The sequence below is a fragment of the Canis aureus genome, chromosome 10, assembly GCF_053574225.1.
Source record: "Canis aureus isolate CA01 chromosome 10, VMU_Caureus_v.1.0, whole genome shotgun sequence".
Taxonomy (NCBI): domain Eukaryota; kingdom Metazoa; phylum Chordata; class Mammalia; order Carnivora; family Canidae; genus Canis; species Canis aureus.
The window spans coordinates 46,662,140-46,674,581 of NC_135620.1; the positions used below are offsets into that span (position 1 = coordinate 46,662,140).

The 12,442-nt window shown below is 37.4% G+C and overlaps 1 long non-coding RNA gene across 6 annotated transcripts in view; it reads right to left on the bottom strand.

Annotated features, from left to right (window-relative positions):
• Positions 1-12,442, bottom strand: part of LOC144322313 (uncharacterized) — a 302,194-nt gene that overhangs the window by 230,442 nt on the left and 59,310 nt on the right. For all 6 annotated transcript variants that reach the window (XR_013387952.1, XR_013387950.1, XR_013387949.1 and 3 more), the window contains 2 exons: positions 6,961-7,095; positions 4,915-4,996 (listed from right to left, as the gene is read on the bottom strand). This is a non-coding gene — a long non-coding RNA (uncharacterized LOC144322313). The remainder of the gene's footprint in view (positions 1-4,914; positions 4,997-6,960; positions 7,096-12,442) is intronic.

Sequence of the window (12,442 nt, forward strand, 5' to 3'; positions counted from 1 at the left end):
AAATTACAAACTAATGCAACTATTTCCCCTTCTATATAGAATCTCTTTTACCAAGTGAAACAAACGCATGGTGATAGGAAAGCTAATGTTTCTGTTGTATTGCTTTTTAGAATTTAAAGCAATGATGACCAAACACACACTTCCCTTGGAATATCGGGAAAGGGTCACACATACACCTCCCCAGTGAGTTAGTTATTGTAGTTGTAAAAACCAAACCCTCTGCAACCTACAGTAACACTGATTTAAGGCCCAATTCTCTGAGCATACAATATAAATCCTTCCAGCCAAATGTCCACTGATCTGGAACTAGAATCCACAAGACAATCATCTTCAAAGAATCTTATAGTGCAACTAATGTAATGTAATAAATTTAAAAGACCAGCTTGCTTTTTCCTTCTTCTGCCACAGTGGAAAAAAACAACTGCAATATCACTTGAACTGAGAATATTGCAAAATGGAGCTCAATCGGTAATATATGTATTTCTCAAATTCTACTAATTTGGATATCTGAATTTTATTTTTTCTCTTCTCCAGTGGTTTTTCAAGAATGTTACAAAATTATACAAGTTGCTAAGACACCCATATTTATGGCCCTATAATGTACACAACAATATTGATATCTGATCATATCAACCATGTATAACAGCACAATTTCTTGGTTTTGGTTGCCATAAAGCATCTCTTAAACTTTTCATATGCCTCACTGACAAATGATTGATTTGATTCCAGCTGCCTAATTTTAACTGACCATCAATGCAGTCGTTTTTCTACCTAATCTTTCTTTCTTTATCCCTTTCTTTCTTCCTTTCTTCCTTTCTTTCCTTCTTTCCTTTTTTAAAAAATTCTAGCCAAGAAGAAGAGAAGGGCTTTAATCCTCCACTTAATCTTTAAATAAAATGTTCAGTGATCTCAGGCAAACAATAAGTCATAAAGTAGACACAGTGATTCAGGCAGTAATCTATGGGCACATAGATCATCCTGCAATGGTGCATTAATCATTACACTTAAAGACAGGGCAAAAGGGATGACGTTTTTTCAATCGTGTCTGTTGCAACAGAGCGACATTCAAGTATTTTTAATCTGGGCCATTTCTGGAAAGAGAAATGACTGTATGTTAATCTAGAAACACTTTCAAACCACACCCTGTACAAAATGAAAGCAGTACTAGAAAGGGAGAACCATTCCTGCCTTTTAAAAAAATATTTTTTGAAAAAATGGGTAAGAAAATGATAGGAATCATGTCCCTTTACAAAAAGATTCAATCCTAAAAACAAAAACACTCTGTGACAAAACCCAAGGCCAGCCATCTATAAACAATATGATCTTTACCAAGTTACTTAATTTCTCTAGCCCTCAATCTACTTATCCACTAAACATAAATAACCAGATCAACCCCATAGTATGCTAGTGTTACTGGTTATGTATGCAAAGTCCCTAGTAATGTGCACAGCACATACAAAGTACTCAAAATATAATCCCAAATTATTGTTGCTTCAAAAAGCTTTATCTTAGATACACCTTGTGCCTTTGATATGCTTACAAAGGTTTCTGATTCCACAACAGACAACATATACAAGGACAGCTGTAAAACATCAGAAGCCCCTTTCTCTCTGGAAGGATACCTTTGTAATATCCCCTGCTCCCTTCACTAAAGTGCCCTGGTCTTTTCACAATGGAATCTGAGACTGAATGCCAGTACCTGGCACCTGCTCCAATCTGATTGACAGCTGTAAGTCTTCTAGTAAACAAAAAGTAACTCCTCCCCACAAAAACTTCAGGAACAGCTGACCCATGCTATGCCAAACAGGTTGTTTGTTCCAAATATCAAAATGTTGTGAATCATGTAGCCAAATCATTAAATGACCAACTTCTTCGCATTATATGCAGAAATCCCATAAAAATGTAGACACAGTTTATTGTAAACATTATATTAAAGATATTGAGATTCTTTTAATAGTTCTTTTTGTGTTACAAAATACTTGGTCACTGATTCTAATGTCACCTTAGATTATGTTAGATGTTTTAAAGTTAGTGAATTCATCAACTGTGGGGCTTTAACCACCATTCTGACTCGAATTACAGCTTCTGGAACAATCCCAAACTCTTTACCAAAAGAGTTTACCAAACTCTTTGGTAAAATCAGAAGACCTACATGGCTCCTAATTATTTGGAATCATATTGTATCTCCTAGGTCTGACCTAGAATAATTTTGAGTCATCCAAAACTGAAAACTGGTCAGTCATTGACTTACTGAGGAGCAAGTCATATTATTTGTAAGTTTCAAAGCATAGGAGGAGTGGGAAACACAGCCATCCATATCCAGGCTTTGGAGGACAATCAGCATTTAGTGGTTGACCAAGAGAAGGCTTAGCAGATTCTGAAAATAGTTATCATAGAGAGAAGTGAGAATTGCTGGATTGGGCTAGAGCGAGCAAAAAAAATGCTTGTACTATTGTAATAAAAGAATGGGTGATTCTAGAAAGAAGATCCTACAGTGAAGTGAAATGAAATAATGTATGCAACATGGTTAGCACATACTTGACTCAGTGAGTCCTCAGTAAACAACAGTGGTGATGATGATGATGATGATGATGATGATGATGATGATACTGTGCCTAACACTATAAGGCTCCAAGGACTTCCAAATATAAGGATTCACTGTACATATTTCTCTGTTCCTAGTATCTAGCTCAGTGGCTGGGAGATAGAAGATACTTAATCATTATCTGTTGAGCTGAACTGAACTGAACAGAGAATTGCCACTGACAAGGAATTAAGAAAGGGGAAAGGCCAGAAAAAAAAAAAAGTGAAAGAGCTCATGGTTAAAATCAAGGTATGTAAAAAGAAAGCAGAAGAGGAAAATATCAGGCCCCTGTTGAGGAATGTTCTAGATAAACACTGCCCACCAGATAACTCAACATCCTTCCCCTCCTTTGAGTTTCACAGTCCGCAGTGACCTTAAAACATGACATAAAGCATTGTTAAAAACCTGAATCTCTTTCCTTTTCAAAGTGTGAAACAAAATTTCTTCAAGCAGGATGAGTCTTAGTAGCTAAGTAGAAGTTTGGGGCAGGGGGTGCAGGGTGCAGAGGCTGGGCATTCAAGAATGTTCAAAAGAGAATGGCAGTGACAACTAACAAGCAAGGAAAGAAAGGATGCCCTGCCGTAATCAAACCCAGAATAACACTCCCCATCTTTAACAACAGTGATAATCAAGGGACATCTGGGTGGCTAAGGGCGTGATCCTGGGGTCCCGGGATCGAGTCCCTAATCGGGATCCCTGCATGGAGCCTGCTTCTCTTTCTGCCTATGTCTCTTCCTCTCTTTCTGTGTGTCTCTCATGAATAAATAAAAATAAAATCTTAAAAAAGAACAATGACAATCACTAATATTTTTTAGAGATGATTGTCCCAAGCATATCTCAGCAACCCATTGAGGTAGATGTTATTACCCTCTTTTATTTTTTTTTATTTTATTTTTATTCTTTTTTATTATTATTATTTTTTTATTATTACCCTCTTTTAAATGAGATAACTAAAGCTTATACTACCTAAATAACTTCTCACACAGCTGGAAAGTAGACTCAAGTCTGCCTAACTTGAGACTAAATCTTAGCCATTACCATAAAGCAGCAATCTGTTATTATTCTGCAACATGGTGTATTCATAAATCCTAATATATGCTTTAATTTCCCCACTGTTTCATAGACATTGCATTTGACCACAAGTTTTTAATCTGGGACCGTGGACTCCAGAAAGCAGTTGCTTTAAGGTGTCCATGAATTCCCTAAAATCAAAAGTAAAATGGCATAAGTATACATTTTCTGGAGAGAAGGTTATTTATGACCAATATTTTTAGAGAACTGCTTTTTAATATATTTTTGTGTTTCTTCAAATTTTTTTATCCAAATATAGTTAATATACGTGTCATATTAGTTTCAGGTATATAGTGTAGTGATTCAACATTTCTATACTTTACTCAGTGCTCATCACAGTAAGTGTACTCTTATTATCTATTTCACAAATCCCCCCCGCCCCAGTTCCCCTCTGGCAACCACCAATTTGTTCTCTGTATTTAAAAGTCTGGGTTTTTGTTTGTCTCTGTTTTTCCTTTGTTTGCTCATTTGCTTTGTTTCTTAAATTCCACATATGAGTGAAATCACATGGTGACAGCAATTCTTAAAGGGTTTGGGGTGCAAAAACATCCTAAGAACCACTGCAATAGACAACCCATTCAAGAACAAAGGAGGCTTATTCCCTATCATTCTGTTAAGATAGTAACTCTTAGGATATAAGTAAGGTTAGATAAACACTAAGGAGGTATAGACAACAGATCAAAATAAATTTAAATCTGTTACCACAGTCTTTATATTCCTGAACTTAAAAGTTCAGGAAAGAATGAGAAAGAGAAAGAAAGAAAACAAAGGTTAAAAAGGTTGTTGTTGTTGTTTTTTTTTCAAAGAAAAAGAGGTGCTATTCAAGGAAAGCCAACTTTGTTTGCTATTCTTAAATTATTGTGAATATTCTAAGGAAAAGAAACAGTTCCACTTGCTCATTTCAAAGTCCATTCCCATTTATGCTAAGAACTGTTTAACCACTAGACACAGTTAATAAAGATGAGGAATGTTCTAGATAAGCACTGCACCAATAGCTTGAACCCCATCTCTCAGCACAGAGCCAAAAAGGACTCAGCTCACAGTACCTGGTAGACCGCATTGCAGACTCATCACAGAGATCTATGCAGGTTTCTGCTAATGGCATTGATTGTGAGCAATGGAGGGCTGTGGCCAGTGATGGTAACAATCTCCTTCAACACCTGCTCTTGCATCCATGGGATTCAACTACCCTAGTGTCCTAGACATTTTTTTCCTCTCTGGACTTTTTATCATGGTGATGGAATACTCTCCACATTTACCTCTATAGAAAAATTATTTTCTTTTAGGAGAATCAGGAGTTTTCTCTGGAGGCATGTAGTCAGTTGTGTCCTTTTTTTTTAACTAAAAAAAAAAAAAAAAAGAAGAAGAAGAAGAAGGTTAGGCATAAGCATTTTAGTTCTTATTTTATTCGGGATCAAAAGATCTTTTTCTCTCATTGAAAAAATAAGATAAAGTGGTTTGGCCTTTCCAATCTCATACCAACCCTGAGGTCCTGAGTTCAACCTTTCTCCAAAAAGAAAAATGTCAAGGCTGAAATGCACCCAATTTCACCTAATTTTCTGTGCTTCACTCTTCAAGAAGATGGATTGAGATGGCTCACCTCACAAAATGGGCACAACTTACTTGGGAAAATAAGAAATATAAGACTGGTTTAAGTAAGTGCACCATTCTGAGGCAAGTTTTAGGTGCTCTGTGCAATTCTCATTTTATAGCTCACCAGGGCCGATTGTGTAATTATACAGAGCACCCTTTCTATTGGCAAGACCCATTGATCCTTAAGTGTACGTTTTCTGGCATCCAATAAACTAGGACGATGAGCGAGCAGTGTTTTCTGCTCCTGGAACAGTGAAGGGCTAATTAGTTGCATTTGCAGATTAATGACTTTCAACTAGAAAGGGCGAATGCAACGGGATAAGCCACAACCACAGTGACAGAATGCAAATAAAAGTATTTATAGGGGCAGGAGGAGGGGTGGGGGCCAGGAAGGACCATCGATTGATTTTATCCTCTGCACCGTGACACATTCCAATGAGGGAGGGCATACTGCCAGCCCAACAGCCTTCACTGAAGCTAAGGCATAAACAGAATCTGTTGATAGATACAAGCAAGGCCAAGAGGAGAGACTGAGAGAGAAATTCTCTGCAGAAAGAGCAACAGGGATCAAGAAAGCTCTCCCTCTCCTTGACCCAGCCAGCCTTTGCCTTCTCTTTGTCAGTGCAGCCTTCAATTTCAACTCGCTCTCCTTCTGCCCTGTCTCTCACCCTCATCTATATAAAGGTTGACGTGATAGCTTGCTAGGAAACTTCCCAGCAAGTATACAAAATAACATGCTTAAATTCTCTGTTTATTCTCATTTCCTGAAATAACATTACGCTTCTGAGTTTGTGTGTCTCGTTATTTTTAATCCCATCTCCCACATAAGTACAAAGGCACTATCTTATTCCTTTGACTTATTAGGTTAGTCAAAGCAAAGATCTTCCCTCCACTCATAAAATAAAAGGGAAGTATGAGGTGGGAGTTGCAGCAGGATATAGATCACTTGTTCCCAGACTTAGGATGTCACCAACTAAAAATATTTTAAATAAAATGGGAGAGATGATGTAGGATTTGAAAATTTTATAGCCCCAAGTAACTCACTAAAACAAATATTTATTTACCATAATAATCACTGTATAAAAGAAAGGGTACTTTAAAATCACAAATAAGGAAAGACAGTCTCAGGAATAAGACAGACCTTTGTTTTAAATGTATTTAACTTGATAAAAAAAAAATCTCACCACTCATTAAATTTCTCATTTGTCCATCTAGTGCTAGAACCAGCCTTCAGACCACAGTATAGAGCCCACTGTTGTTGAACCCTAATTAAATGAGGATTCTCGGGATACTGGACTGGGAATGTAAATGCCATTCATTTGAGCCAGCCTTTCCTCATCCAGACCCCATCTCCAGACAAGGTTATGACCCTCTTATAAATTCTCATTGCAAAGTGCACTTTTCATGCATTTGCACCTATCACAACTGTCATAAACATATTTTTGTTTGTTGTCTATTCCTCTCTTAATTCACTCTCTCTCCAAGAACCAACATAATGCTTACCCATAATAAGCACAAAGTAGACTTTTTAAAAACCAGATGAACTAAAAATCTCATTCTAGTTTCCATACTGTCATTAACCAGACAGGTGACCTTTAGTAAATCATTTAATCAAGCCATTTCTTGCCTTGGTAAACCGGTTTGAGGATCAAATCAGATTTTCATGGCAAAGAGCTATGTTAACTGCAATACTCTGTGTAGCTACAATTTACCAAAAGGAGTAAGAATCTTCTCTTCAGGTTATACTTCTCCACCTAAACACTTTTGTTACTTGTCTTTTGCATAAGTCTTGTCAGTTGAATTTCTCCCTCTGGTTAAAATATCACGCCAATTTAGACCTCAAATTTCTAGAAGAGAGTAAAAAGAACACAAGACTAATCACAATGAGACATCACCTCACACCAGTCAGAATGGCTAATATCAAAAAGACAAGTATTGGGGTGCCTGGGTGGTTTAGCCAGCTAAGCATCTGCCTTCAGCTCAGGTCATGATCCCTGGGATCAACCCCTAATTGGGCTCCCTGCTCAGCAGAGGAGTCTGCTTCTACCTCTGCTCCTGCTCGTGTTCTCTTTCTCAAATAAATAAATAAATAAAATCTTTTAAAAAATAATAAAGACAAGTGTTGGTGAGGATGTAGAGAAAAAGGAACTGTCGTGACTATTGATGGGAATGTAAGTTGGTGCAGCTACTATGGAAAGAAATACAGAGGTTCCTCAAAAAATCAAAAATAAAAATTCCATATGATCCAATAATTCCATTTCTGAGTATTTACCCCTCAAAAATAAAAACACTAATTTGAAAATATAAATGCACCCCTATGCTTATTACAGCATTATTTTAAAAAGCCAAGGTATGAAGCAACCTGAAATGTCCATCTGTAGATGAATAAAGATGTGATATATATATATATATACACATATATATGCACACACATATATATGTATATATACACACAATGTATACTATATACACATATATATACACACAATGGAATACCACTTTGTCATAAAAAGGAGTGTAATTTTGCCATTTGCAATAACATGGATGGGCCTAAAGGCGAAATAAGTGAAATAAGCCAAAGACAAATATGATGTCGATTATATGTGGAATCTAAAAAAACAAACAGGCAAGCAAAACAGAAACCGACTAATAAATAAGGAGGACAAAATGGTGGTTGCTGTGGTGGGGGTGGTTAGGCAAAATAGATAAAGGGGTTTGAAAGGTACAAGCCTCAGATAAGTCCTCGGGATGAAAAATATTGCACAGGGAATACAATCAATAATATTGTGATAATTTGTATGGTGACAGATGGCAAATATACTTATCATGATGAGCATTTTGTAATGTATAGAATTGTTGAATCACTACATTGTACACCTGAAACTAATATAATATGTCAACTATGCTTCAATTTTTTTAAAAAAATTCAAGATTGGATATAAAGCAACCCAGTTTCCAGTTCCTGCAGACCTACACCAAATAGCCATAACATCCTCTTTGGTTCTCAGCTTTTGATCAATAAAACTGAGGACATAGATCAGTCCCAAAGATCTAGCCCATAGGAATGGTTTCATTGGAACAATTATATAGGAAATAAGCACCACTCAGCAAAGATTTTATTCCTTGCCACTTAATAAACAGTCCTGAGCATTTTCAATTTGTTAGACACTTCTACATAATGTAACTCACTTTAAATTATTCCAAATAAGACCATTTAGCTATAGAAAATGTTATTAAAAGAGAATATTATCCCATTCTTCAAACTACATTTGACTGTCTTTCTGGAATGGATACCGTGAGCCATCTAGCAAATCATTTTGCTTTGTTTTGTAACATTTCCTCCGACATTGGTATTCCTTACAAAGACTTTTATTTTTTCTAAACTGATGCTATCCATGACAATAGAAAGTTGAAGTTCTTCAAATTTGATTCAACAAATCTTGACTGAGCTCTAGGAAAGAAAAATTACTCCACATCAGTTAAATAGGCAAGGGAGACTTTATTTCAAACTATTTCAATAAGATAGAAATTGAACTCAATTCCTCCGAAAGGTGGGAGGATTTTTGAAACTGGGGTGGCCTAACAGAAAAATGCTAGAGATTTTGGTGTGGTCCACTGATTAGGCCACCTGTGTTTCCTAATCGTTGATCATCAGTGTTCGGTTCCTATCCTCCCACAGACATGGGGTGATAGGGGCCTTATCTTTCCCGATTACATTTCAAAGGGATAGCTCCCAGGTCCTTGAGAAAGACATTCCTGGATTGCAGAAGATTATCTCAAGAGGACAATGAAAGAATTTACACTTGCAAACTTTCTAAAGTAAATGCTCTAAGGAAAGGGAAGTCAGGGGACTATAATCAGAAAGAAATTTATCTAAATTTTAGTTAGGCTGAGAAAAATGTGAAGCCTGACTTTGTCAAGCATTCCCAGGGTTAGATAAGATACTTTCTAAGACACATGGTCTTCTGGGGGGAGTTTTCCTTATGTCTCATCCCAAAAATATTCAGTATAGAGACCTGAATATCTGCTCTTCCTCACAGAGAAGTAAACTACCTTATCATTTATCTACAAGTAAGTAAACTACATCATCATTCATCTGCATGATCCAAATTCTGAAAAGTGTCTATCTAGTAAGCCAAATGGCTCTCTGCTCCAGTTGGCCAATGGTCTACCTCTGGGTCATTCATCTCTCTGGCAATGTGGTCTTTTTTCTGTTCTCAAAGCAACAGAGTGTGATGGTAAGGCTGGAGACAGGATCTCAGGGTTGAATTCAACCAAATTTTTAATCAATAATGATATTTTCTTTTCTTCCTCAAGTATAGGTATAAACCATGTAACTGCTACCCAGTGATATATCCTAACTTCAGGGTTTTCTCCATTCTACTCAAATCCCTCACCATCTATTACTGATCCCCATCCTTTTGAAATATTTGCCCATCAATATTCCATCAAATTTATGAGTAGCATACTGTTGAAGTGTCAGCTTCCTGTGGCGTTTTTATTTCTGTCACTTGCAAATCCAGTTCTCCCTGGTCTCAGACCTCTGAGTCCCCATTCCTTACCCAAGCAGTCTCCTGGCATTTTAAATGCCCCCGTCTCCCTTTCATTACATTTAATCACATGGTAAATTTAAAAGATGAGTCCAGATAAAGAAGGCTCGTTAACTTTAATGGGTCACTTTTTATATTTGGGTGAAAGGCCTTAAACCCTTGTAAATTAGGCTGGGATTTATAAACCATGACAAACGTGATGACAAATACTGATTTCCTAGTAAATTCCTTCAACACACTATATCCCCATGCATGATGAATTGGTAGTGCTCCTTTCTGTTATTATTTACACAAATGACTTTGGCATTGTCTTGATACGTGGGCAATATACTTAAATCCATGACAGATCTCACAGATTAGGGTAGAGCCATATATTTCCCTTTTGAGTTTGACTTCCACTTAAAAAAAATCTGATTGTACTATATACATGCATGCATGCACAGAGAATTAAAAACATACTTTATACCCTGCTTTAAAAAAAATAAAAGCAGTCCAATTTGAGATAGATTCTGAGTTTCCCACATAACTGCTCAAATTACTGAGACTGTGTGGTTCTATTTCACAAATTATACCTCTGCAGTAAGATTCCTCTTCAAGAAAACTATAGAGATCAATCAGCTCCAGCCATAACACCCTTAATCCCGCTGTTCGACTTTTATAATTTTCTGCCACCGGTGAGTTATTGCTTGACAAGTGTTTAAATATTACACATTGTGAAGTTTAAATAAAGAAATTATTTACACGGGAATATAAAAAAAAGTGTATTACCAATTATATAGTTCCCTGAACACTTAATCATGCAGCCGAGTGGAAAACCCTTCAGGAAATCTGTCCTCTACCATTTCACCATAATAAAGGGTGCCTCAAGAAATACTCATTTAATCTCTGCAGTGCATTTCAAGCACCTAATCTCACTTTGCAGTGCACTCTGCCACTTCTTGTCATCCAAACAAAATGCAGGTAAATGATGGAGAAGCTGAGCTTAGACCCTTAAATATTTACTGGCTAGTCTACTCTTAGTAATACATGCTGTAGTGTTAGACTCAATTTCATCCTCGAGTGGTTGGCAGACAATCTGGACAGGCTTACTGAGAAGTGGAGGATCTTTCCTTGCTCTGCCTTTGAGGAGAAGCCATTCCCTTATCTTAAGTGAATTAGTTTAAAAACTTTCCCCGCTAGTCCAGTGTATCAACAAATCAGTCAGGTCCGCTGCACTGACGGCTCACTTAGCCCAGCTCAGGGAGCTAACGGGAGAAGAGTGGGGCGAGGCTGCCCCCGTGCAGCAAGGGTCCCCTCCGCCACACCAGGCCCTGACAGATGTGAAGCCTCAGCACACAGCTTTCCCTCGTTTCCCAAAGAGAAGTTGATGCAATCGGCTGGAGGGCAAACCAACCCGATGAAGGGGTCATTTTCTTTCACAACGGGGGTCTGAGGCTGTCCTTAAAACAGAACCATTTCTAAGGTCAGGAGGGTCAGAGGCAGAGGGCTCTGACTGCAGGTGGTGGCTGAAGCTTCCCCCACCCCATCTCTGCCCGTTGTCTAGGCTGTTATTATAAGCCAGAAGGAGTTTAAAAGTCCCCGTGAAGTGTGATTCTCATTCTTAAAGGGGAATAAATCTATACATAATAACATGAAAAGATACTGAAAAAATGATATTAGGTAAAAAAAGAAAATCCCTTTTCTACTTTTAAACTATATTATGTGTGTTATGTACACCTATGTGTGTGCATATTTATTTCTATATTTGTATGTACATATGAGTGTGTTTGTCTACACAAAGAAAAACTCTGGATGGGTCTGCTTTCAGCTATTATGAGGGGTTACCTTGAGGAATCGGACTCAGGGAATAAAAAAGAGAAAACCAGGTTTTGCTATGAATTTTTGCACGACTAGAACTGCTGACAACAAACCTATGTTGCCATTATCATTTTTAAGCGTTATTAAGACATGATTCTCCCATTTATTTACTTTGTGATCACACTGGTGACCCTAACTAAGCACTAGGGTTCAGTGGCGCATTATACACAGGAGAGGCAGAGCTGACCCTGCATAAGGACAGCAACCATCCACCACCAGAGTGGCTGTAGAACAGACTGTAGACATTAACAGGAGCCTCCACATGAGATTTTTGAGATCTCGTCTGAATCTTTCCCCAAATGTTCTCCTAGCATTACAAACCCAGCTCTGCACGCTTTACGGCTATGAAATTAAATGCGCTTAGAGCTTGATCTTATCCCTCTCTTTTCAAAGCATCTTTTCTCAAATACAATCCATGTTTTACTTGGTATTAGCTTATTTGTGGCTTTGAGGAAATATTTAAATAGTGTTTTGTTGGGGGGTTTTAAATGTATTTATGGATAAGAAAAGCAGATTAAATACCCCAGTCCCTATTCTGCTTCCAGCGTATAACCCCTCTAGACTTTAGAAAGGCCTGCCCATTGCTTTTTCTGAAAGCAAAGAAAGGCCCATCATTCCATAATTACTCTCTTGTGCAGATTGGCACAATATCAGAGCTAACACAACGGAGTACATAAAAGACCAGGTTATAACATCTCTGCTGTCGTAAATTGAAATAATAAACTTTGGCAAACACAGAGGACAGCAAATTCAATTTGACAGTCCTCTCAAAGCAGACTAAGAACAA